Source organism: Melitaea cinxia, chromosome 14, assembly GCF_905220565.1.
Source record: "Melitaea cinxia chromosome 14, ilMelCinx1.1, whole genome shotgun sequence".
In the NCBI taxonomy this organism is placed as follows: Eukaryota; Metazoa; Arthropoda; class Insecta; order Lepidoptera; family Nymphalidae; genus Melitaea; species Melitaea cinxia.
In genome coordinates, this window is record NC_059407.1 from 13,630,659 (window position 1) to 13,658,048 (window position 27,390).

Sequence of the window (27,390 nt, forward strand, 5' to 3'; positions counted from 1 at the left end):
TCGGTCCCGGTTGTTATTATGTAGACCTGAAAGCGATCCTTACTCATAGTAGGGAATATATTCGCTAACACGCATTGGAGCAGCGTGGTGGATTAAGCTCTTATCCTTCTCCTACATGGAGAAAGAGGCCTATACCCAGCAGTAATTACAAGCTGAACCGTAATACAATCGACAAGTCCGTGTTAGACTCATACGAGTACTATTCCACAGACTACGAAAGGCTGACTAGTCAATTAAAACCTTCTTGAATAAAAAATATTTTTAATTAAAACAATGAATACCCTTTTTGAAATTTATTGCCTAATTCAGGTTTATAATCATTTTATTAAATATATCTCTGCCATATATAAAAAGTTATAGCTACCATAAATTGAAACATACTGGCCAGATACAAATTACCGTACTTGAGTAAACAAGCCTCATAAAGTTAACTGTATTTTATTAAAATGCTCAACTATTGTGTATCCATTTTTACCTAACAAAATTTTATATTAAGTAAATCATTACAGCTACGCTTTCAAGCTTTTAATAACAACTTAATGTTACACTCTACATTTTTAGTCTGTTTTTTCAGATAATAAACCTATCTAATAGTAAAATTATTATTAAAATCGTTTTAACAGTTATCAAATTGTATTCACGTGTCAAACGAATCGTTCCTATTTATAATTTTATTATAGATATAAAAATAAATAGCAAACGTAAATTGTTACCCAGCCAACCAGAGATAAGGTCCCGTTCTCCTGATCACGAGCTTCATAAACTCTGTTCGTTGTATTAGATTTAATAAAAATAAATCTTCTGCAGCGTCGCTGTTCACGCTTTCAATTACCGTCGAAAATTTACTAGATGTATTATCGAGTTTATTTCTGTTAGAACATTTTTTATTTGCTCTTGTACGAATGGTGTATAATTTTAAAGATTTTCTTACTTTAAACTGTACTACAGGATTTTTTACCGTTAGAGAAAAGGATTACAGGGTTATCAACTTCAGTGGTGATAATAATGAATAAAATGGTTAAACAAGTCCTAAAATATAATACATATATGCTCAGACTAACACTAATCTACAATCTATTATACAAATTTATTCATAAACATAACATGAACGGGGATCGCAGATTTGACGTTGGTAGCGAAACAGCCACTGCCTATGACCACTGCTCCAAAGCGTCGGTTTGTATTGACGGATCTATAAGTGTCTCAGAATTTCTCCCAAGTCATAGACTTCCTAACCACATTTTTTTTTGTGTATGAGATCAATATAAATAAATTCATGTTTGACCATTTCTTCTACAGGTGTTAGGAGCATGAGTTTAGAAACTTTCAGCTTTTATAAAATGATGGAGGCCTGTTCCTCGCGGGCTGTAGAGCAATTACAATACTTGTAATTCTGATTTGTAATTTACTCTTACTTTATCATTTTTTGCTATCCTACTTATCATTTTAGTAAAAAGAGTATTTCGTTCCACCTTAACCGACATACCGTTAAAATTATAATCGGTAATTTAAATAGTGAATTACATAAATTATCTGTGAATTTAATTCAATAGGGCAATAAGTCATGAGAATGACCGATATTCTTTGAATGCGAGAAAAAGTATTCGGTTTATCGAGAAATCGAAATGAAATATTGATTAAACGGTACACTTGATTATGTTTTTCTGGTACCTTTTCTTTGGATACTTTGCTATTCAGATTTTAATATAAACCAATTATTTTTTTATATTATTATATTTATTATATTATTTAAAGTTTTTATAATCTAATAATTTCCTCGAAAAATGATAATGTAAAATATATAAATATTTTATTAATGATTTTATATTGTTTTTAAGAGTCGAGATTGTATTTTTATATTTAATTATTTTTATTTTGTTGATGTCTTAAATTTTTCAATAATCTTTTTTAAAAATATTATTGCACTATAAGTAACTTACCTATTTTATTACCAGTTTAATTATAAGATTTACCTATCAACTAAAAACATAACAACACTTTTTTCTGTAATATTGTTATTAGTGCATAAGTGTAGATATACTCGTAAAGTTTTAGTTCTCACGTCTTAAGCTTTAAAAGTTTTTTCACACTAAGTAGATAATTAATTTAGAATTATTCATTTCTAGCGTTTAAGCGTACGCAAACACAATACGTGTATATTCATGAGAGTCGTTTTATTTGTTAACGTTCAATTTAAAAGAAATACAAATGAGTGCGTTGATAGTCGCCAGTTCAATTCCGAGCGACTGTTGAGTATTCTAAATTTTGAGTTTAGAATTCAACTTTTGCTGAGCATCGGTATGCGGAAAAACATCGGTGACATGTAAGTATATCAAGCCATTTGCTATACAGAAGATTCACGACTTAAGGTATTCAACTTTTGTGGCGCATGATAAAGGAGATTCAGTCTGTAAACGTCCCATGGCTGGGCGTAAGACTTCTCCGTGTAAAAGTGGTGAAGCATAACCCACAACGCTGCTCTACTGTGGGTTAGCGAATATTGTTTCTAGCATAAAATTTCTCTGGCATATACATGTACAACAATAAAATTAATATCACGTGTCTGTGATAACAAACGGGAACGACGCCTTTACGAGCTCTTTAAGACACACCCATAACACCAACAACGTCATAGATTCAGATCAGTAACAAATAGTTATACAATTACAAATATCGATTACCTAGCTTTTTAGCATACTTTTACTCGTATGACTGTACTACTTTCTTGTGTTGTGTTTTACTTAGTATGACTTTTATTTGTTTTATTTTTCTTTTACTTAGGTGTAAGCAACTGATTCCACGTGTAAGCAATTAAAAATTTATCAAAGCTACAAGCAGACGTGTGCTACATTTCCTCGTGTAGAATGCCATTAGCGTTTAAGGCGACAACAAAAACCTTAGACCTTATAAAAGACGTATCCTAAACCTTTTTTTTTCACTGTCCAACTATTTAAATACTTTATACTTTTTTATTATTTTAAATTAACTAATTATTTTAAATCAAATACTTAAGTCAAATACTTTTCTATAAATCTAATATAAAGGGTCCTATAATTAAAAATATTTTTAGTGCCCATTATAATTAAAGTAATAATACAATTGAATAATAATAATTACTGGTTGTCGCCCAATTATCGAATTTCGACCATAATTAATTTAAATTATAAGTTTGAACTTTATTAGGTTCTGAAGTCAAAGACTATACCTTCTATAATAATGAACAAATTAGTATATATGCGTGTATATGTCAAATTTGTGTGTGTTATGTTTTGATTTAATGTATTTTTAGGCAAAATTTAAAAAAAAAATAACATTCTGCACTCCTTCTCTATTCAAACTATAAGTGTACGAAACGCCTCCGTCCGCGCAATTTTCTTGTAAAGAGGTATAAAGTTTTTGCTTCACGTATATATAGGTGATTTATTCGACGTGATTTAATAATTTATCACGTGGTTTTATATGTACCTACCTGTAACTTTAAATTATTATGTAGTAACTAATTAATTTATAATGCCTTAAAAAGGTTATTTGTAACAGATTAATTTTAATCGAAACCTAATATGTTAATTGAGTCACAACGCGCAACGCCTTGAAAAGATCAATTTATAACCAAATACCGAAGACCTGTTTAACATCAAATGAATGATATAGTAATTAAAATATAGATTTTTTGGTGGATAAATTAAAATTATGATTTAAAAAATATTATAAATAACAATAGTCGATAACAGATGATGAATTCAAACGAACAGCTTTAACTACATTATAAATTTAAGGTAGCATTATCTCGAGGTTATATCTCCACGTCTGCTCTCGCTATCCCATAGAAATTCCAGGGTAGAATTGTATACGGCATAATATCGTAAAATATGGGAACAACAGTTCTACTAACAATAAGAATTTTGCAATTTATTATGACGATTACGATCGCCTTCGATATTAATGCTTTCTTTACTTTATATGATTCGAGATAGTAAACTTGACCAAGTTGATGAAATACTAAATAATAATCTAATAAATAATCTATACAACGCCAAATAATTGACTTGTCAGTAAAGATTAATAGCTTAATAATCGAGAAAGTTGTCAGGTTTATGTATTCCATTATAACTTTACATTTTAGTAATAATCACATCCTACCTTTTAGTAATTTGAAATAAATTTCTGCATGAAAATCTAAAAGATACTTTTTAAAACTGAATAGTCCTTGCCACTCATCACGCCAATACTGCTGGATAAAAGTCTAGGGATTATATATACCATTATCGTCAGTAATAAACAACTTTAAGCATTGAGTATACGTACAGGAACCTTTAAACATACGCCACATCTTAAGCTAACAAAGTTACTTTGACACTTGTAGTCAAAAAATATATATAAACACTAATAAATAATAAGTATTATAAATGTTTAATAGTCGGATAACAAAGAAATAAATGGGGGGCGTTAGAAACTCAATATAACGATATAGCAGCAAATATTATCCTGTGTTAAGTTACATCATAACAGCCATCTAATAGTTTCGAAACTTCTCTTCTGTGGCCCTTTTGAAATGGATTCAATGAAAGATTTACTGGCTTCTATGGCTGAACAATTCAACACGACAATGAAGGACTTCCAACAAGATCTACAAAAAGCGAATTCACCGGTGACTACGTCTTCTCTTGCTACGGAGTTCGCTGCTTTTAAAAGCTTCGTCATCACAGCCTTAAATGCTCTTCAACGTCAGGTAGAATTATTTACCTGCGAATTTGACCGACTCGAAATGCGTTCTCGCAGGAAGATATTGCTGCTTCATGGTGTGCCTGAAGAAAAATCGGAAGACACCTCGGCGCGAGTAACCAGCCTTGTTGCAGAACATCTCGACATTGATCAGTTTTCTACCACCTCCATCAAAACATCCTATCGTCTGGGTCGTAGAACTGAGAAGAAACCTCGTCCGATTGTGGTAAAATTCGCAGATGTTCTTGTGCGAAATAAGGTGTGGTTCGCAAAAACCAAGTTCAAAGGTACCGGCATTACGCAGTCCGAGTTCTTGACCAAATCTCGACACGATATGTTTATTGCGGCGAGACAACATTTCGGTGTAGACAAATGCTGGACGCGTGATGGAGTTATCCACGTTATTGCTCCAGATGGATCAAGACATAAGATCGAAAGAATGTTGGATCTCGAAAAAATTATCTCTTCATCGAACACAAAATCGCCAGTTCAAAGTGTTGCAGCTACCAATAAGACATCAGACAATAAGGTGCCACTTCAACGATCTAAAAGAGTAGTTAAAAAGTAGTTGTTTACTTTTACTCAAAATTTTAATTTAGTTGATGTTCATAAGTATTTTTATTAGAACCCACGCTTTATTAGACACTAGGTATATCTTTTAATGTGTGAATAGCTATAGCTTTTAATGTGTAATTAGTTTTTTTTTTTTTTTATTCACTTTATATTTTATACAAACCTAGTTGTAGTTACTTTACTTTACTTTTATACTTGTAATGTACTTTTGTTGTTATTGTGTCTCCGTTTTAATGAATAAAAACTAAATACTACCACAGACTATCGTCACATATAGCTAATAATAAATTATGTTGTAACAAATTGTTGATATGAACGTTAGGCTTTTAAGACTTTGTAAATAATTACTTACAATCATAATTTGCTGTTATAGTAGGATTGAGGAAAGGAATATGTGGTATTCATTAATTGTAAATTTATTTATTTAATTCTAGTAAAAAAAAAAAAGTATCTAAAATTACTTCGTTTTGCAAATGTTTTTTGCTATTATTAATATTTTGAATGTTTCTGTCTTTTAGTGTTTCACTTCTATTTTTTTTTTTTTTTTTCTTTTCGTTCTTTCTCTTGTTTCTTATTATTCCATAGTAAACGTTAGTTGCCGTAATGTCTCTTCTTGTGGCTGTGGTGGGTATGTGAATTGAGCTCAATAGTATTATTTATTACATAGTATTTGTGTTTTAATAAATATATTTTTTTAATATATATACCTATATTATAACTATACATATTATCTTATTTTATATATATTAATATATTATTGCGAGTATATCTATATATAGATTTTTTATTTGTAATATCTTTAGATTACTATGATTCATAACAATGACGACCCATCTGACACATTTTATTCTATTTCGTCTTCTAATGAAACAGATAGCGATGACAGTTTTCTCAGTCTACCCTCACTCAGTGATGACTTAGATGCACAGTTTTGTGACGCTTCAAAACATTTTAACCTTATTCACATTAATGCCCAGAGTATACCCGCTCATTTTCCTGACATGTTGGCCTCCTTTCAAAATAAAAACTTGCATGCTATTTTAGTCTCAGAGTCCTGGCTGAAACCATGCCTCCCTTCAACATCATTCTGCTTACCAGGTTTTCACTTGATTCGGAATGACCGTTTGAGTCGACCTGGCGGAGGTGTTGCTATTTACTTACGATCTCATATCCCTTATACTGTTATTGATTTTTCGCAACAACATAATAGTCCTGCAGCAGAATACCTTTTTATCGAAGTCCTTTTCTCCAATACTAAGCTTCTTCTTGGTGTTTTTTATAATCCTAGCCTCACCATTGACTATTTTATGTCTTTTGAAGATCTTCTTGAAAAGTTTTCTCCTTTGTTCTCACACACAATTATTATGGGTGACTTTAATACTTGCCTTCTTAAAAATGACTCTCGAACTTCACGCTTCACATCTATAGTACAGGCAGCTAATTTACATATATTGCCACTATCTGCGACTCACGCATTTCCTAACTGCTTGCCTTCTCTTCTCGACTTAATTCTTGTCTCTTCTATCTCTCATGTCGAAAAATTTGGTCAATGTGTTGCTACTGCCTTTTCCTACCATGACCTTCTCTTTTTATCCTATAAATTAAGACCCCCTAAAGCTAAACGTAAAATTCTTATGAGGCGCAATTTCAATGGAATTGACTTTGAAAGTCTAGCCGTGGATGTTTCAAATATTGACTGGTCCGGAGTGCATGATGCTTCATCAATTGATGAAAAGATAAACCGTTTTAATTCCCTGATAACTCAACTTTATGACAAGCACGCCCCTATGCGTCCAGTGCGATTAAAACATCTACCGGCTCCATGGTTGACTGACGAAGTTAAGCGCCTACAGAAGAAAAGGAATATAGCCAAAGCTAAATATAGACTCGATCCCAATGAAAAAAATCGTGAGAAGTACAGGATAGCTCGGAATCGCTGTAACAGGGTGTGCAGGGATGAACATCGACGCCATATCTATAAGTCTGTTATTGAGGAAAATGACTCTGCCCGAGTTTGGAATTTCCTCAAATCACTGGGAGTTGGGAAGCAGCAACGTGACATTAATTCCCAAAATTTAAATTTAAATTTACTTAATCAGCATTTCTCATCTTCTGTTACATTTGATAACATAACAAAATTAAATACAATTTCTCAAATTTCAGCTTCTCCAACTCGTGATACTCCCTTTTTTCAATTTAGTCAATTCACGAATAGTGATGTTAAGAAGAATATTTTAGCGGTATCATCTAACAGTGTTGGTTCTGATTGCATTAGTCGTCAAATGGTAATTCCTATTATAGATTATTTAGTTCCTATAATAACAAATATTTTCAATTTTTCTATTAGTAGCGGTACATTTCCATCTTATTGGAAAGATGCTATAATCATCCCATTGCCTAAAAAACCCAATTCTACCTCTTTCTCCGATCTTCGCCCTATTTCTATCCTACCGTTCCTTTCTAAAGTTCTCGAGCGCCTTACTTATAATCAATTTAACCTCTTCCTCTGCAGATACAACCTTTTAAACCCATTTCAATCAGGATTCCGCGCAGGCCACAGTACGACTACTGCATTAGTTAAAATCACTGATGATATTCGCATGGCAAAAGATAACCGAAAGCTCACTGTTTTGACATTGCTTGATTTTAGTAATGCTTTCAATAGTGTAGACTTCGACATTTTGCTTGCCATATTGAATTCTCTTAACATATCTCCTATAGCGATTGACTGGTTTCACTCTTACTTGCATGGGCGCCGGCAACGTGTGCGACTTAACGACACTTTTTCTGACTGGGCTAATATCAATGCCGGTGTACCGCAAGGTGGCGTGATGTCTCCACTCCTCTTTTCAATCTTCATAAATACTATTACTCAATATATTTTTTCTCCCTACCACCTGTATGCTGACGATCTCCAAATTTACTTACACACAAGCTTAACAGACCTACCTAATACGATTAACGCTTTAAATCAGGAACTCGAACGTATCAATGGCTGGAGCAAAGACTTTGGTCTGAAGGTTAACCCATCAAAATCGCAGGCTATAATTATCGGAAGCCAACAGCTTATTTCACGAATTGATTGGCCGAATTTGACACAAATAACTTTTGCCGGTGTTATAATTCCTTACAGTAAAAAGGTAAAAAACTTGGGTATATTGTTTGACGAAATTATGTCGTGGGATCCACAGATTTGTGAAGTTAGCAAAAAAATTTTTGCATCTATCGGTTCATTAAGAAGGTTACGTAATTTTCTTCCCACTCCTACTAAGGTTGCTCTTGCTCAATCTCTTCTTCATCCTATCCTTGATTACGCTGACACTTGCTATCTAGACTTAAGGGAGGATCAACTAAACAAACTTGAGCGTCTCCAAAACCTCTGTATTCGGTTCATATTTGGTCTTCGCAAGTACGACCACGTCTCTGAGTTCCGTACGAAGCTCAAGTGGCTTCCTATACGTCTGCGCAGGAATACTCATGTGCTAGCTCTCCTATATTCTATATTATTTAATCCCATCCTTCCATCTTATTTGAAAGAACGCTTTAAGTTTCTCTGTGACTCACACAATAGATCACTTCGTTCTAGTGAAAATCTTACTTTGAAAATCGGCAAACACTCTACTGCCTTCTACAGCAAGTCATTCTGCATTGAGGCTGCACGGTTATGGAATACTCTCCCTTTACACATTAGACGTGCAACATCACTGGAATCTTTCAAAAAGAAGGTTAAGGAACACTACTTAAGACTTTGAAATTACTGTCGTCCACTTCGTCATTTGTCACTGCTATTTGAATAAGATATACACTTATTTGTTCTATTACTGTAATAATGTACAGTTATCTATAATATTATGTGTATATATGTGTATATGAGTATGTATGTTTGTATGTGTATATGTTTATATGTATTTATGTGTGTAGTGTATTTATATATTTTTATGTAATACGTTCTGTAATTTTTAGTATAGTTAATATTGTTTGTAGTATGTAGTATGTGTATATGTATGCATGTATGTGTGCATATTTGATTTTATTCTTGTTTTCTTTTATTTTAAGTTTGTACACCCTTTCCGCTTGTTTCACATTATCTCCTCCAAGCTGGTTGTCTGGAAGAGATCGCTGTTTAGCGATAAGACCGCCTGTTGTACATTTCTTTCTTGAATTGTTTAATAAATTGTAAACTTCTTTTAATGTGTACAATAAAGAATAAATTATTATTATTATTATTTTTGTAGCCTAAATAAATAAAAAAAAAATATCAAACAATAAGTGACAGAACAAAACAATAGAACTAAATAAATATTGACTCAACTGAATCTAGAATAGCCGTTAGAATATCATCACATCGCTACTTCGGATTCTATTAAAAACGTAACAAATAGATTAAATTAACCAACAACTATGTAACAAATAAATAAAAGTTACTTGTTTTGTTCTTATTAAATGGACAATCAATACCTTGCAAGAATCCGTTACCCATTCAAGTATCGACAGAAAAGTGCGTGCCTGCTCGTACAAATACTTGCCAAATGTAAAGAAAGCATAACACGGCCGTAGCAGTAGTTCCGACCCAATTCCTTGGTACTAGGAGATCATAGGCAGTTTATCAAATCTGACCGTTATCTGCTGCTATCCGCTTTGTTTAGTCCGTTGTTTAGTTCGCAGCTTGCCCTTGCGGATTTGAGGGCATTGGCCGAAATGGTCTAAAGACTTCTAACTACATACTTATGCTACCCGGGTAATTTACGCCTTCACCTGTCAAGGTCGAAAACTTTCACTAAATGTTTAAATACTTTTAATATAAAAAAAGGAACTAATGTGTCATAATTATGATTTTATAGTTATTTTCATGACAATAATTTATATTGAAAATTAGTAAATAAACTAACATAATAAATAATTACATAAAAATATCAGCTGAGTTGTATGCGACATAAAATAGACCATATATGTATTAAATTATGTTATTATACATTTGAATTGTTTATTTATTATAGGTACATTTAAACACATATTATATATGCTGCCCACCAACAAAACTTAGTTTTACACTCTACCTACATAAAATATAAAATGTAATAGAAAATAAATTAAAATTTATCAAAAAATTCTATCAGAAGAGCACACTATTAAACACGATATAATCTGTACCTATATCTTTGAGACAGTCATTAAATCAAGTTTTTTTTTTTCGCTTTATAGACTATCAGTTACTTTTTTTAACACTACAATATCACTCGAGTATATTTCAGTATTTCCACAGATAATAATCCTTCAATGGCGGCGTAATTGACATATAGCTCAAATTGCATCATTACGTTCTTTGATGATTTAAACGGCGTACTCAGCTGGATATAAAAAGTCGAATCCACACAACGCACTGATAATAATTGTTAGCTATCTATCGAATAGTACAAAATAATACTTGTGGAATATGTATTAACGTCGTGAAATTGCTAACATAATTGTAAGTACAGATTAAAAGAGCACTCCTGTCCAATTACACAAAAAAACTCACATTTCAGTAAAACAAAAAAAAACGGAATAAATAAAGTCACTTGAAATTTATATTGTCTGTAAATACATCTTGATTATTATTAACTATATTTATTTATTTTTATATGATGTTCCAGTTATTCTCATAAATGGAGAATAGGTCTATGTCCAGTAATGATATGTTACAGGCTGAATCGTAAATCGTATTTATCTTTAACTAGTTATACCTGTGCGAATATATCACACTAAATAAGTATAATAATTATTAGGTACTTCACAAAATTACAAAAAGTATTTATACGTGAGTTGATTTCAAATTGAACAGAAAATTTACAGGCCGTCAATCATGTTGACGTTGTGTTCAAATTAAAGCCGGTAGAGCAAGCAATCTTATATATAAAATTTTCGTGTCACAATGTTAGTTAAAATACTCCTCCGAAACGGCTGGACCAACTTTTATGAAATTTTGTGTGTATATCGGGTAGATCTGAGAATCGGCCAACATCTATTTTTCATACCCCTAAGTTATAATGGGAGGGGATTAGGGGGTTAATAACTTATATGGCAAGACAACGTTTGCGTGGTCAGCTAGTTATCTATAAAATAATAAATAGTTTATGTGAAATGATTGTGAGGTTTTTTCTGAAAAAGGGAGACAAACATCTTAACCTTATATATATGATAATATTATAAAGAGGAAAGATTTTATTGTTTGTTTGTGTGCATTGAATAATCTTTAAAACTACTAAACCGATTTGAAAAATTCTTTCACTGTTGCGAAGCTACACTATCCGCGGATGACATAGGCAATAATATATTTTCAAAAAAATTAGGAAAAAAAAATATTTTGAAATTTTTGTTAAATATCCGTGCGAAGCTGGGAAGGGATGCTAGTTTACTATATTTTTAGTTCCATAAATCGAGCTACAAATTAGCAAGGACATTGAAGCTTGTATCTTTATACCGACCTCCACCCTAATAAAATCAAACTGTACTAATACTATCATAAAATGAAAGAAAAAAAATAAGGCACAGATTAACGTAAGCAAATAACAAATTCAGTTACGAAAGTAGGCAGTTTATCGATTACAGATCGCTACGACATCGACAAATCTTTAAGACACCAACTCCAGTACACAATGGTCTGTAATATGACATTCTTGCATTTGGCAATTGTAGGGCATTATCACTTGGTGTTCACGAAATGGTGCATGGCTCACTGCTGCCTGGCGAAGCACTTGCGATGCACGTAAAAGTAATTAGGGCCGCAGCTATTTATATATTACTTTCAAGCAAGATAGAAGTGGGTGCCGTAACAAAGTTATTAAATAGAAAAATTATAATTTTATTGATATTAGATAGTAAATAATAATAAAAAAGTCCTCTATCCCGGTAAGCGGTCGGTGACGAACTGAACAATGGGTGACTGTGTGAACACCATATATACCTTTAAACTGTGTCACAAAAACCGACAACATGCCAATTGCCCACCACGACTATCAGTTGCCCGCCATCGTATACCATTACCCCCTGTACACAATGGCAATGGCCTGAAGTGGGCCAGCATACGCCATTTTGTACTGGGGCCTTTACATCTCGAATAATTGAACGACTTCGTTAATAATAAGTAAGTCATAAAACTAAAATTGATAGAGAATAGATTTATATGACAAAATTATTATTATAATAAAACATACAAGGCTACAAATCGAAGCTAGTATGCTATAATAGTCCAGCCATCGTGTTATTAATTAAAAATAAAATTTATGACAAATATTAAAACGGAGTAATAAAAATATCACGTGATTAAAATTAAAACGCGTTAGTTATACGTGCATACGAGTATAACTGAATATATTTTTATCGCAGTATAAAAATTTCATTTTCTTGTAAATAAACATCGTAAAATTTTATTATTATGTAGTAATTTGAATCAAATATCAAATACACGCCATCTGGTGCAACGGTAGACGTTTACGTTTACCAATAAATGTAAAAGTTACAACTTGATACATCAAAACATACACGGTCCCGCGTCTTTGTTTATATTAAAGAGTCTATACTTGGTAATATAGGTCGGCTGATATATAATAACTGCTTCGTTTTTAGCTATCACATTGATACGCTTTACAGCCTATAATTTTCTTAATGACAAACTAAAATGCTTGTAAATCAGATAGAATTTAAATATCAGAGTTTTATTTTTATTTTATTAGTTTGTTTAGTTAAGTTAAAACAGACAAACATTAACAGGAACTTGTTTATTACCTTTAAGATTCATTATGAAACATTTATTTATTCATTTTTTTAGAAACAGTTTATTAAACATTATACATATTTACAAAATATTTACAGATAGTTTTTGGTAGGTACAAGTCATGTCCGTGTGGAATTAAACTAAAATGCTTGTAAATCAGATAGAATTTAAATATCAGAGTTTTATTTTTACTTTATTAGTTTGTTTAGTTAAGTTAAAACAGACAAACATTTACAGGAACTTGTTTATTACCTTTAAGATTCATTATGAAACATTTATTTATTCATTTTTTTAGAAAAAGTTTATTAAACATTATACATATTTACAAAATATTTACAGATAGTTTTTGGTAGGTACAAGTCATGTCCGTGTGGAATTATGCCTAGAATGCTGGCAGCATTTTTGGCATTTTACAAAATATATTAACTTTTGCCGTATTATCAAAACAAGATAATCGAAGAAAAAACAAAAATCAATTAAAACTAAATAAAAAAAGTATGTAAAAAAAAGAATGTAATGTTTAATCTGTTGAGGCTAGCTGGAATAATATCATAAATTTATTTTTAGTTATAATATTATTAAGTATAACATATTAAAATTTTTGTCATTTACTCATTTCAACTTAAATTATTCATTTAGTTGCTAAAATAACTAAAATATCCCAACGTCCTAACCATAGCTATGTTCCACACTGAACTTTTAAATACCCCTACAATAAATAATAATGCAAATTGGCTGACCATCGCACGTATACCGATAAATCGATACAGAGGCGATATGAAAACATGGGCCCCAATTAAAACAACCGACAACCTGCTAATGACTTATCCGAACACTGTTACATTCGGGAAGATCTTAAACTAGCGTGGAATTCACTTGAGAAAATGCTGGCAATTATAGAGACGTAGATTACTGAGCGGTTTATTATGGTAAAAAAATCAATTAGGACTGGTCAACTGAATCGTAAAATATCGATAGTTATTTTTAAAACGTCGAGTAACGTATGTATATCATCTCCTCTTGTTTACCACTTACTAATTACCTCCTCTGTCTTTTTCCTTACACATTGTTATCTGAGATGAGTGAGATGAGTTTGTTGGTTTTTTACGCTGCACCTACCTTTTCTATGCATTTTATCCTCTATCTAAAAGTTGTCTGGAAGAGATCGCTACTTAGCCATGAGACCGCCTTTGTATATTACAACCTGTATATTTAAATTATTATTTAATCTAAATCTTTTATGGTCAGTAAAGTATATTCTATCCAAATAATTATTGTGTTTTAAAGGTATTCAATTAAGTGTACAATTCTACGTAGTAAATTTTTTGTCCTATACATATCGATTTTTTAATGGATATTTTCTTATTATTAAGGTTTATTGTACAATCTGTACAACAATATGCCAGAGATGGAAACGAAAAGTAATCACAAAACATACTATTATATTTAAATATAAAAAAATAACAATTTTTCTTCATATTTTTACTGACGTAATTAATGCGTATAATTTTTTTTTTTTTTTTTATTAATAAGTATCTCAAATTCATTGATATCAATATAATATATTTGTAATATAACATTTTATCCCAATTGCTTGTTTAGTATTAATCACACATTCCGTAGTAAAGATCCTCCCAAGCCGCTACCTCAGAAATACATCCGATAGGAACACTGGTACCAATTAAGACCGACACCTGTTGCCTTGCTCCTGAAATACCGTGTGATTTGGGGTCACGCTAATTAGAAACGCCTGGTCGTTATTTCGCATGAATATCGGTAAATTGGTCAAGGCATTTCCCACTGTACCGAGTGATTTTATTTCATTTGTGCTTTGTATATAAATAATATATATAATATATAGTAATGATTGTATATAAATAATAATAATAAATGGCTGTTTATTATATGATTACCCCACCATAATTTCTCAAAGGCCTGCTCAATTTATATATAAGTGAAATAATTATAGCTAGCAGTTACGCTATTCTGAATTCTGTATGTAATTTAAAGCAAATAAGCTATAAAAGTAACAAATCTACTTGTAGAATAATAACAATAATGTGCATTGAACATAAAACTTACGCCTTAGATAGATAACATAATGGCCTTATGTTATCTATCTAAAGCGTAAAATTTATTACTCTAGCATTATTATTTTATTCACGAAGTCTCTCTTCTTACTGTAAATAAAATTTAATGATTATCTATTAATAGTGACGTAACAGCCTCGTTAGATTTTCGTAAAAATAGTTTATAGTAAAAAATGTAAGATTCAAATATTTATATCAATTATTATGTGAAACTAATCTTTTGTGACACTTTTAAAAATTCATTTTACAAGTCATCTTTAGTTCTATTTCAAGCTAACACAGGTTCAGAATGTAGTTAAAATGAACCATTTAAATGTAAGATAATGTACAACAGATTACACGTACTCCAAAATGATTCATAATGATAGCTAATATTACCTGAAATTACAACGTTTCAATCTTATCAACGCGTATAACTCGAGCGTGATATCAGTAGCGTGTGCCTGAAAGCGGCCATTAGGCTGAAAATCATGGCCTCGTCAATAAAACTAAAGGCCACGATTCCCGTTAAGACACTCGTTTATATGCGATAGTTAAACTCTAGTTACATCGCTTTATAACATTTTATCTCATAATCATTTTACATGATTCAATCAAGTTTGTGTAATACATTTTGTATTAAATACGTCTAACTATATGACACTGCTAAAAATGTAAAAACAACAAATCTAAAATACGTAAAAAAGATTATCTCTTCAATATAACATCTATATATAAATAATGAAATATAAATAAATAATTTATTTTTTTAATATAAATAAATAACAAATTTTTATAAAATTTTGTAAGCATCTGTAATTTGGTCCAAGTTGGGGTATAGTAGTGTTTATCTCAATTGGACCCGGTAAGTGGCGCTGCTATTGGTCGATAAGCAATCAAATTTGGTAACTGTTTTCCGAGCAAAACAACGTCTGCCGGGTCCGCTAGTAAAATATATGTATTATTTTAGGACAAATCACTTAATAGGGATACTAATGTATTTTCATTGTTAAGTGACTTACCCTAACTTTTTATTAAAATCAATCAATCGAAAAAATTACTCACAAATCAAATCATACTATTATGTTGACAAATCGATTTGGCAAAAATACTCCTATCTATGCCACTGGTATAATTTATTTTAAAAACGGTGTATGTTAAATTAAATATATTAATATGAATTTTAACGATCTCAGAAATTAATTTCTATAATTTGTGTAAAAAAAATCTTTGATTTTTTTTCTAACAAGTTGTAAGTGGAGCAGGCCTTTCAAACTATGGCGGTAATGATATCGTAACGATAATACCGATACTGCTCGATTTAAGATTATTGCTAACAAAGAAACTTTAGTTTTACGATCTTGGTATTTAGAAGGTGTATTATAGCCATTGTGAGACCTTCTGGCGACGGTTTTGCGCAGTTAACTTTGACAGTGATGGGCGCGGCTTCGATATCCGGCTTTAGTTTTCCATTGAGGATTTAAATATTTGTTTAGGTTTTTCATTTTTTGCTTATTTTATATAACTACAGTATTAACTTCGGGAAATAACACGAAAGCCTTATTTATATGTCAGAGATATTGCCATAAAATTATTCAAAAATATATCTTGATGCATACCTACAACTAAACATGGCGCGGCGAAAATAAAGCAAATAGATCATTCAACAATCAATATGATTCTTTAAAATTTATATTACTCTCGATATTACACAATATCTGCAAAACATTTTAAAACTTTATAATCATAGAAACATAAAGAATATATAAATTACGGTTAAAACTAAACATGTATATATCTTAGGTAATAAAAAAATAGCCCAACTATAGTTTCACTCCTCTGTGGCTTTGTAGTAATTAAAACTTTGGAAAACAAACATTACATTTTAAAATCGACACCGTTCAGTGTATCTTATATAAATAACAATAATAATAAATAATAAAACAATAATTTCACGGCTACACATAATTACTTACTACTACGCAACACACACTACGCCAAGTAATAACGATATTACACTTAAGATAGAAAGAAACAATCGTAAATCGCGATACTATCCAAGTATCCACATATACATTACATTATACCTGTTGCAAAATAGGTTACCAAAAATGTCAATGTTAAAAACTGATTAATAATCGAACTTTTTTGATTGTTATGAAAAGATATAAATTTTTTCAATATACTATTATAATATAATTAAATCTACAATAAATACAAAAATACATTTATTTATAACCTTCTTTTTTGGAACGTTTTAATCAAATAAAAAGACCGATAAAATTCTTTTAAAAATTTTCGATACGGTGCCCATTGTGGACTCAACTGTTTTATATGTGTATCTACTCGTACATATATTATAACAAGTATGTAATTACATAGTATCGCGATTGTAGGATAAATTTCTATCTATGATAAAATAAGGAAGTTTATAATTTTATATATCAAGCTAAATTTTCATCGGCAGGTATCGAACCAGGAAGGCTGATCTAACCGTAAAACAAAGCTAAGGGATACCACACACTGGCATCGTAAGTATGTATATGACACAATTTTGAAATTAATTATCTATTACGTTGAAAATTATAAACTCACTCTTTAATTTAAATTTATGGCTGTTGATAGTGCGAAAATAGCAAAATGATAGATAATTGATGCGATCGAGAATACAACATTAATAGAATTTTTAAGAATTTTATTTCGTGAGAACGCACATAATTGATTGTCTAGCTGAAAAACAGTGAAAACGTTGCTAAAATTAATTATAAAAACGTAAACATTACCAACAACCCTTAACTTGTTAACGGTTTCAGCAATGTTGATAGTAATTAGTAATGAGTACCGCTTTATATTTCTAAAATATACCTTTCCTTATTTGAGAGCATTTGCCAGTATGAGTAATCAATTTAATTTTTTTTTTTCTTGTATAAATTATAAAGATAAAGCGTATATTCGTATCAGAGACCAATTAAAATATTCACCTTTTCTCTTTCTAGAACATGTCTAGAAAAAGGTTTTAACATGCTTGTGTACTACAAAAAAATGTGTATATAAATAAATAATATTTTATGTATAATAGAGAATATTAAATTAACCTACACGTAACAGCGTAGATAAAAATCTCGTAACATAAACTGTAATACGAAAATAAATTTTAATATTCCGTATCAAAGAGTGCCCAGTGTAAACCATGTAAGGACAATATGAGAACTAAGATAAGTATCGAGTAATCATCGCTAATGGCCGTAACACCTGCTCCTACATATAATAAATATATTGTATTATGGAATGCGCTGACCATTTATGGTCTTACACTATACGTTTGATATAAAATATACGTACACAAACTTCTCAGAGAAGTCTCTATGTTACAAAAATTTTAATAAGGTATTTGTTTCTTTTTGAAGTAAATTTCTTTACGCACGCTTCACTTGGGTAGTAAGCTGGTGAATGCGTGACGAGAGCGTTACGAAAAGTGTGATTTGGCGAGGCGAATGAAGTTGAGAGGGAGATATAAGTTAGTGAAGATAGAAAGAGAGACAGTTACGTTTCGTAAGTTTGACTTCAGTCGTGTGGTCTGGTACTTTAGTACACTCGCTTTTTTTAATGAAACAATAACATATATATTTAAATAATCAATAACGTGACATGATAATGTTGATTTGTTTGGTTGTTTTATAGAAAAAATTATTTATTGTTTTTGTAAACTCTTTATTTATTAATTAGATGTTCCCCCGGTTTTACATTCGTTAATTTGAGAAAAAAATGCCTATAGCCTTTCACAGTAAATAGGCTATTTATTTAACACAAAAAGATCTTTCAATCCGATTTACAAATCCCTAAAATTAGCGCGTTTAAACAAACAAATTTTTCAACGTATTATTTTTTTACTAAAAAGCGTAAGATCCTTGCTGACCATACGCAGTTACCGTAGCCTATGAACGACTGTAACACCAGAAGTATTACTGGCACATTTCTGACCTTCTCCAGAATTTCTCTTACTTACCACAGAAACGCAACAATACTTGATAACAGTGCTATTTAGTTGTGACCTTCTTTTAAGTGTCCTTCCTTAGTCCGACTGCTCTAAATTTTCAACAGGGTATTTCCTGCCTGGCTCTACCTCAACAAAAACTTGTTTCTTGACTGAATGTATGGGCTTTAACTTATGGGGGACCAGTAACCGTAAACGTCAACGTGGGTGTCGCTACAAGGGTACTAATAAATAGGCTAATAATAAGGCTACTAATAAAATAAAGGTTTTGTTTATTGGATAGTGCTAATCGGAAAATCTCATATTTATATTTATTTTTTTCTTTCTGTGTTATACATCTTAAAATAACAGTTTTCTGTCAACGTCTACTGAAGTTCCTGATTCTCTTAAGCGTAAACAGTAGAAATACTCAAAAAAGTTCATTTAAATTTAAATCTTGTTTTTTTTTTGTTTAATACTGGCTTTATAACTTTTTAAAATAGTTTATCTTATTAATCAAAATTAAAAATAGAATGTCGAATTGAGTACCTCCTCGATTTTTTTTTTTTTTGAGTTGGTTAAAAATCTATTAATACCTTCAATCTATATGCTAATAAAGTAATGAGTTTTATAGTTTTCTCCTACTTTTAGTCGTAAAAATAGCGCAGACGATACAGTTTTATACTTTTATAACCTCGTATAAAACTAAAGTATTTTTCATTAACAAAAAAAAATAAACCTACAATAAAGTTAACGCGTTGTTTCTGATTTAAACTCGTTTACAGAATCGAGTCAATGGCAGGATAATGACTGAGATGAAACAATTTAATCCTAAAGGTTACTTTAAATGGTATTTATGACCCAAACACACCTTATATCCGCATTTCTTGATATCAGAATCTTAATCTATATACGCTTTATCTCTCACTCGCTGTAATTAACTACAACTGTGTTCGGTTGTTATAAAAAAAGAATCATGCATGTTTCTAGGAATGAGATACTAAAGTATCATAATTTAAAGATCTGTAGGATTCGAAAGAGAGAAAATTATTTGTAAACAAAATTGTTACAATTTTTGATACAAAACATTGTTTGTGTGTGGTTTATGTACGTATGTGAAATTTAAACATTAATGATAAATTAACGTCAACTTAGCCATTATCATTGCTTTAGGAGAAACCGGCTTTAACAAACTACACAAAATTTATCTTCGACTAATGGGATTTTTTTAGATTTTTTAAAACTACAGTTTTTTGTAATTTTGCCGTTAAACATCTCAATTTTTTTTTTTTGCGATATGTACGAGTTTTGTATAAGTTACCTAATGTCTTTCTTCACCTCCTGACACAACAGATGTATAAACAAGTTTAGCACTTAAAATATAAGCGAATGTTTGGACTTGAACTTTGAGATCTACGTTTTCTGGGTCATCTTGACTCAACAGCAAAACACTGAGATCACTAAGGTTGGTACTAAGTACTTGAATTCTGTGTCACATATTATAATAATTATATAAAAATTATATAAAAATATGTTCCACGATAAGTGATATAAACATACAGTCAATTTTTACTTCATTTGTCCTGAATAAAATTAAAACTATTTTATACAATTTAATGAACATTTGAAAAATCTGTCAATTTTAAAAATGTATTGGAGCTTGTATGAATAAAAACTATTTGATTAATGATTTAACTAGTATGAACTTAAGAAAATTAACATAAATTATATATATATAAAAATTATACACACACGGTCTTCTGTTCCTATGGTAAGCAGTCTAATGCCTGTGTTATATGTAACAATACAAATATTACACCCAGATGCAACCCGCGGAGCAGAAAGCACTACAAACTGCGCCAACGAGATAAAATAAAAAAAAATAAAAAAAATTACACGCAACAAGAAATAATCATTCAATGTTGAATGCCTTTAATAAATAAATTTATGAACGATGAAACGTGCTTTTCTCATCAATTTATTACTATCAACATCGTTAAAAACAATTTATGGTCTAATGCATCATTGCATCAAGTTAATAAAAAAACTATATAAAACCTTTCAATGCCTATAAATACCTATAGAGAATTAAGAGATCAAGATACGTTTGTGGTAAAAATTAAAACTATTACATGTAAATGAAGTTAGTACTTAAAAATCAACTTTAATCCTTTACAATAGAGTTGTTATTTTTTGAAATAAGTGTAAATATATGTTTGCAGAAGAACATCAAGTCAAGGTTAGTGATGTTGCGTGCGTAGCAAATCGGATGTGAATCGTAGATGTCAAAACAGATAGTTAAAGCTTTACGGGGATGAATTAATTCAGTTGCAACTATATCTTGAAATAAAGAAATGTATTTTTTTGTCTTTTCTAGTATAATGTTTGTTAAAATTTAATCTATAAAAAACTTAGCAACTCAATATACTTTCTAAAGCACAACTGGGGGAAAACGAACACAGAAATGAATAACAATGAAACGCATTTTTTATACGAGTAGGTCGGCAAACAAGCGTACGACCCACCTGATGGTAAGTGGTTACCGTAGCCTACTGAGGTCTGTAACACCACAAGTATCGCAAGCGCGTTGCCTATACTACCCCCGACCCTTTCTAGTAGTTCTCTCTCTGGCCATCTTACCCATCACAGGAACACCACCACAGCACTACTTGAACGCAACATTATTTATCTTCTTAAGGTTAAGGAAATTCCAGTTCCTGCTCCAGATTATGAGCAAGATATATCCTGCAGTGCTCTACCTCATTAAAACATCATCGTCATTGTCAACCGATGAACATCCACTGCTGGATATTGGTCTCTTGCAACGTCTTTCACTTTAACTTTTCGCGGTCTAGCCCTGTTTGTATCAAGCGACTGCCAGCGACCCGTTTGATGACACACCTGTCCACCTAGTAGAGGGTCTTCTATACTGCACTTGCTGGTGAGAGGCCGCTGTTTTAACCCAATAACCCATAGGTTATTTGAACTATGTGAAACATACTCTAATTTAACTGCCTATCCCGAATGAGAACCAACGTTACCTTGTAAATAAACTATCACCACCACACCGTAATTATGGATGAGCTGTCTGTCAATAACTATTGTATATTTTTTTATACATAATATTGGTTTTTTATCAACAACGTAGCGGGTGTTACCTACCTACTTACCTACCTGCCTATCTACGTCATCATCCGTTCTCCTTTCATTCAGATCAGATATTGGTTTAATTATCCTGTCAGTTTCAAATCATATTTCCATACAGTCCACAGACCGCCTTGAGGGTTATTAAAATTAACACATGTACAGCATTAACTTATCAACTTTAAATTACTTCAATGAGCCAGTTTTAAATCTTGTTTTGAAATTAGTTTATTTTTATATTTCTTTAATTTTGACCGATTAATGACATATATATGACCTTGATAGAATTATTTGTATTGTAAGGACTATAATTCAATTTAAATGATATATTATTTCACACAAACAGTGACATACATAAAACAGAATTTTTGTTTATTTATTTTGATAAAATTAACATAATTACTAACGCCATGTTTGTATATTTATGTATACCTTTATAAAACATAAAAAGGTGCTACCATTTTTTCATATCTTCAGATAGAAGGGAAACGCTCATATACTTATAAGTCCTTGAGAATTAAATCAGCGACCAGCAGTCACAATACGAACATAAAAACCAAAGTTACATTTTATACGCAAAGATCTCAAATGGATACTTAGCACTGGAACATTACCATTTTCATATTAGAAAGTTCAAACCCGCCTTGCTGAATACCCATTGAATCGTGGGAAGCGATAACGGAATTAATTGCTTCAAGTTATTTCAATAACGCTTAGGCAAACGCATTCGAACTGCAGAATTTGCACTGTATTCAAATTTTCTATACCATTTAGTTGTTCAGGTGTGTTATAAATTCGCCTAGAAGTTATGCAAACGATATGCTTGGGTTATAAAATGCTAAATTCAGGCATGCCACTGTTGTAGTGTCGTAAGGTCACAGTTGAGTCAGATTTTAGTATTCGTTACTTAGACAGCTTATGTTTACTTAGGATACTAACGCTCTATTTTCCTATAACACTTTCCGATTATTATTGAATAAGCATCGTTTCGTTTCTATTTTATAAGAGGCTTTTTATTATTTTAGCATTCAATATCCTATGGTTCGAGATGTGTCTGTAATTTTACTTTTATATTTTTACTTCACTCCTTTTAATAACAATACATACTTTATTTACATAGTCAACTGTTAGTACCTACTACGACTTTAGAAGCATACTGAATGTGTCTTTTCTCATTAAAATCGTTAGCGCAACGGTAATAGCACTGGCCGTTTCGCTGGCAGTCGCGAGTTCGATTCCCGCTCACGACAGACATATGTATCGACCATATAGATGTTATTCGTGGTCTGGGCGTTGTATTTGTGTATTTATTGTATGTGTTTCCGGACCCCCAACACAGGAGAAAATCCTACTGGGAGATCCGTTGAGTGTGAAGCGTTTATTAATATTAATTATTAAAAATTGTGTGTGTGTGTGTTAACATATTATTTTCTTTAATTTGTCACATATCTTTAAAGCGGAAGTCAAATAAACAGAAAAGGCAAATAAACTACGTGATAATTATATACAACTAAACAACCCTTTCCATGACACATAATATTATTAAACATTCTTTAAATTATCTTTGGATAATTTGAGAACTAAATTGTAACATTTTATCATGCAATGAATTCATAATTTAATGTAATGAATGCTTACATTTTGAAATATTGACAAAATTACATGTATCTACCGAATCCCGTAGAAATTTTAAGTTATACGACACCAATGTACAATGACAAACCAAGAGAGCTTTTAAAGCCAAATGCAATAAATTTCGATGTGCTTTTATTTAGTCGAATGTGTTTAAAAAATAAAAATTCGAAATAAAAGTTAACAAAACGTCTCAAAACTGAGCAATACCTGCTTCCGTGTCTATCAGGTAACTTTTCATATAATAGGCGTGGTCACATTACTCACGCATGCGCATTATTTCAATAAGCCCTGCCTTACCGCGGTCATCGTAATAAGGAACAACCTTTAAGGCCAAGGCCAACCCTATTAAGATATCTCTCGTTTTATGTTCGTTAACGCTAATTAATTTCTATAATGATATATTCAAAATTGTAAGTTCTGGTGATTGATGTACTTTTTAAGTTAATCTCTTTCATGATATTCTTTTTTTCTAAGTGTAAAATATTTAAATTGTCAGTTCGAAATTCAAGTGTTATTTTAATATAAAGTTTTAAATAAAGTCAAACGAATCCGTCATAAAGAAGTATGAAAAGAAATTGCATTAAAAAAACGAATTCTGTATCACGTAAGCATTGCTTATACATTCAATATTTTATTAAAACTATTATTTTCAAAGGCGTAATAAGTAACTTATTTCAAATTGCATTATTTATCCAGCGTTCAACATGTGTAACAATTATATTTGCAGAATAACTTAGTAAAAAGTGAAAGATTCAAAATCAAATACATTTGTACTAAAATTAAAGTATGCAACGAAACGTCATTAAATTTGAAACTACATTAGAAAACAATCGTTTAAGAAGTAACGTTTTCGTGTGGGATGAAATGACCGCAATAACCATAAGATGGAAAAACAATAGACTATTTGAAAACATTAGCTCTTCGCGTTATTATAGCTTCTATACTTCTAGTAGTGTTTACCTTTGTACCTGACCATGTAGCGTTATGGTTTCACTAGCGTATGTATATATTTGAGTAATAAGAAAACAGCTTATGTACATAATTGTATTTGCTCGCGAACGAAAAAAAAACTATTTTAATTATATTGACAAAAAATACAACATACATAGACGAAAAAATAGTCAAGTAAAAACGCATTATTAGATTTAACTCAACAAGCAGTTGTTATATCTGAAATAAATTTAAATGGGATCAAATGGCACACACCATCTTTCGATTAAAATTTTTTTTGTCGAAATCGATCCACCCAGTCAAAAGTTCTGAAAATACATTTAAAAAAAATACAATCGAATTGTGAACCTCCTCCTTTTTTGGACGATGTTTCATTATGCTAAAGATCTTTTCTCATTATTTACAACCTGAACTCGATTTTTCGTGACTAAACAATTTCAAATTGTACCATAAACATTAAACAACAGTAATTTTTTGTATTATATCTTAACTAATTAAATTTCTATATTATACTAATACATTACTAAAACACGAGATAATTGTAAAACGCGCCAAAGTAAAAGGTACCCTAAGACACATGATACTAAAATATAAAGCAATAATACAGAATACTTAGGCTTGTTTGAACAGTTAACGTTATGACTGATATCCGTTTTTACGTATTCCTTTTGTTTTTTTTTTTTTTGTTTTTTTTTAATATTTCCCGTGACTGAACGTGAACTGTGACAGTAAACGCCTTTATGTTCTGTCGTTTAAGTCTTTTGCATGTCAATAATGTGTTTCCCACAAATAAAACTAAACTTTACTTCCAATAAGTGGTAACACATTGAAAAGAACTTTAAGCAACAATAGTCTGTTGATTTCGTCATTTGTAAGGTACTTGATCATTTATCTAACTTTCCTATCAGTTTTTTTATTAGTTAACAGACATACATTTTAAATGCTCTGTATTCAACCAAAAATCCATACTAATATTATAATGCTGAAGAGTTTGTTTGTTTGCTTGAACGCGCTAATCTCAGGAACTACTGGTCCGATTTTAAAAATTATTTCAGTGTTTGATGGCCCATTTATCAAGGAAGGCTGTAGGCTATATATCATTACACTAAGACCAATAGGAGCGGAACACCAATGGAGAATGTTTCAAAATTGTTTTGTTTTTTTTTTTGAGAGCTTCCTCAACTACTCCAAAGTAACTATTCCACGCGGACCAAGTCGCGGGCAGAAGCTAAGTAAAGTATATGAAAAATGTCTTAATTTTCTTTTGATTGATTTCTTTTTTGTGTTTTATTGATATGAATTAAAAAAAAGTTACGTTGCTGGCTTAAATAGATAATATTGGATGGGAAAAAAATGGGGTCATCGAAATCGCTGAAGAGAACTATATTTAGAATGAAAGGAAGGGAATAGAAATAGGAAAGTTAAAGAAAAAGAAGAGGAAATTTGATAACTTGTTTTCATTTTCCCTCTCGACGGCCATGTATGAACTAAAGACGATTTACTGCAATTATTTTATTTTCTATTTTTGACTCGTTCAAAACATTATTATGTAAAAGAAACACAAAATATAATTACTAATCCGACATGTAACGACATGAATGAAGTCACGTGGTACGCCTAGTCTTCGCATACATTATGTTGTTTGCGCAACTGAAACTGATCGCCATTGTTCGAACCTGCTGTCCTGACAGGTGCCAAACAACGCAACACTGGATAATAATTTATAACTTTTTAAATAACGCAATTAATACTTTAGAGCAAACTCGTTCATCCATCAAAACTGATTAGTGAGCAGATACAATACACATTGTTTTATTGTTGGCTAGGGTTGCTTAACTATGGTTTTTTTTTTTTGTTATTATTGTTCATCATAATTTCAATAATCTTACCTTCAAACATGCATATTTTTAAATGTGTTTTTTTGTACAACTAGGTCGGCAAACAAACGTACTGCTCATCTGATGGTAAGCGATTACCGTAGATTATAGACGCTTGCAACACCAGAAGCATCGCAAGCCGCCTGCTCTACCTCAGTTACTGTGCCCTACCTCAGTTAGTACTTTGACAAGTCGACAATTCTAGAAATATTTCAAAATTATGTGGTATCATGATACACGAGGTAGGAACGAAGTTCCTTCTGATAGTATAGAAACAACACAATTTGAAAAAAAAATGTTGAATTTTGTATATATTTTCTAGTTCTTGATTTTTTTTTAATTTTGTTCATTGGTTTTTAATTAAGTACATAAAAGTATTTAGGAAATTTAGTATTTTAGAAAATAACAAATACCGTAAAATAAAATAAATCAAACAAAATAATAATAATAATAATAATTCAAACTATTAAGTGAAATAAAAAACATATACCTAATTTATTTTTGTCGAAAGTATAAAATTAGATAAATAATTTTAAAAAAGGTTTACTAGTAAAATTTTAGTTTTACAAACGTTATATTATATAGTCGTGTGACTGATACGTGTGATGTTACGTCACTTCCGTTATATATTTTTCTTACGGTTTTAGTATCACATTTTTTTCAGTTTGGTTGCCCAGCCAAATGTCAAGCCTA

The 27,390-nt window shown here is 31.0% G+C and overlaps 1 protein-coding gene across 5 annotated transcripts in view; it reads left to right on the plus strand.

Annotated features, from left to right (window-relative positions):
- Nucleotides 1-27,390, plus strand: part of LOC123659571 — a 149,382-nt gene that overhangs the window by 96,327 nt on the left and 25,665 nt on the right. For 2 of the 5 annotated variants that reach the window (XM_045594774.1, XM_045594777.1), the window contains one exon: nt 17,585-17,648. The exons of 2 other annotated variants lie outside the window; for them this stretch is intronic. The gene's annotated coding sequence lies outside the window, so the exon portion shown is untranslated. Of the gene's footprint in view, nt 1-17,584; nt 17,653-27,390 lie in introns of all 5 variants that reach the window. One more of the 5 variants, XM_045594776.1, reaches the window with a different exon arrangement.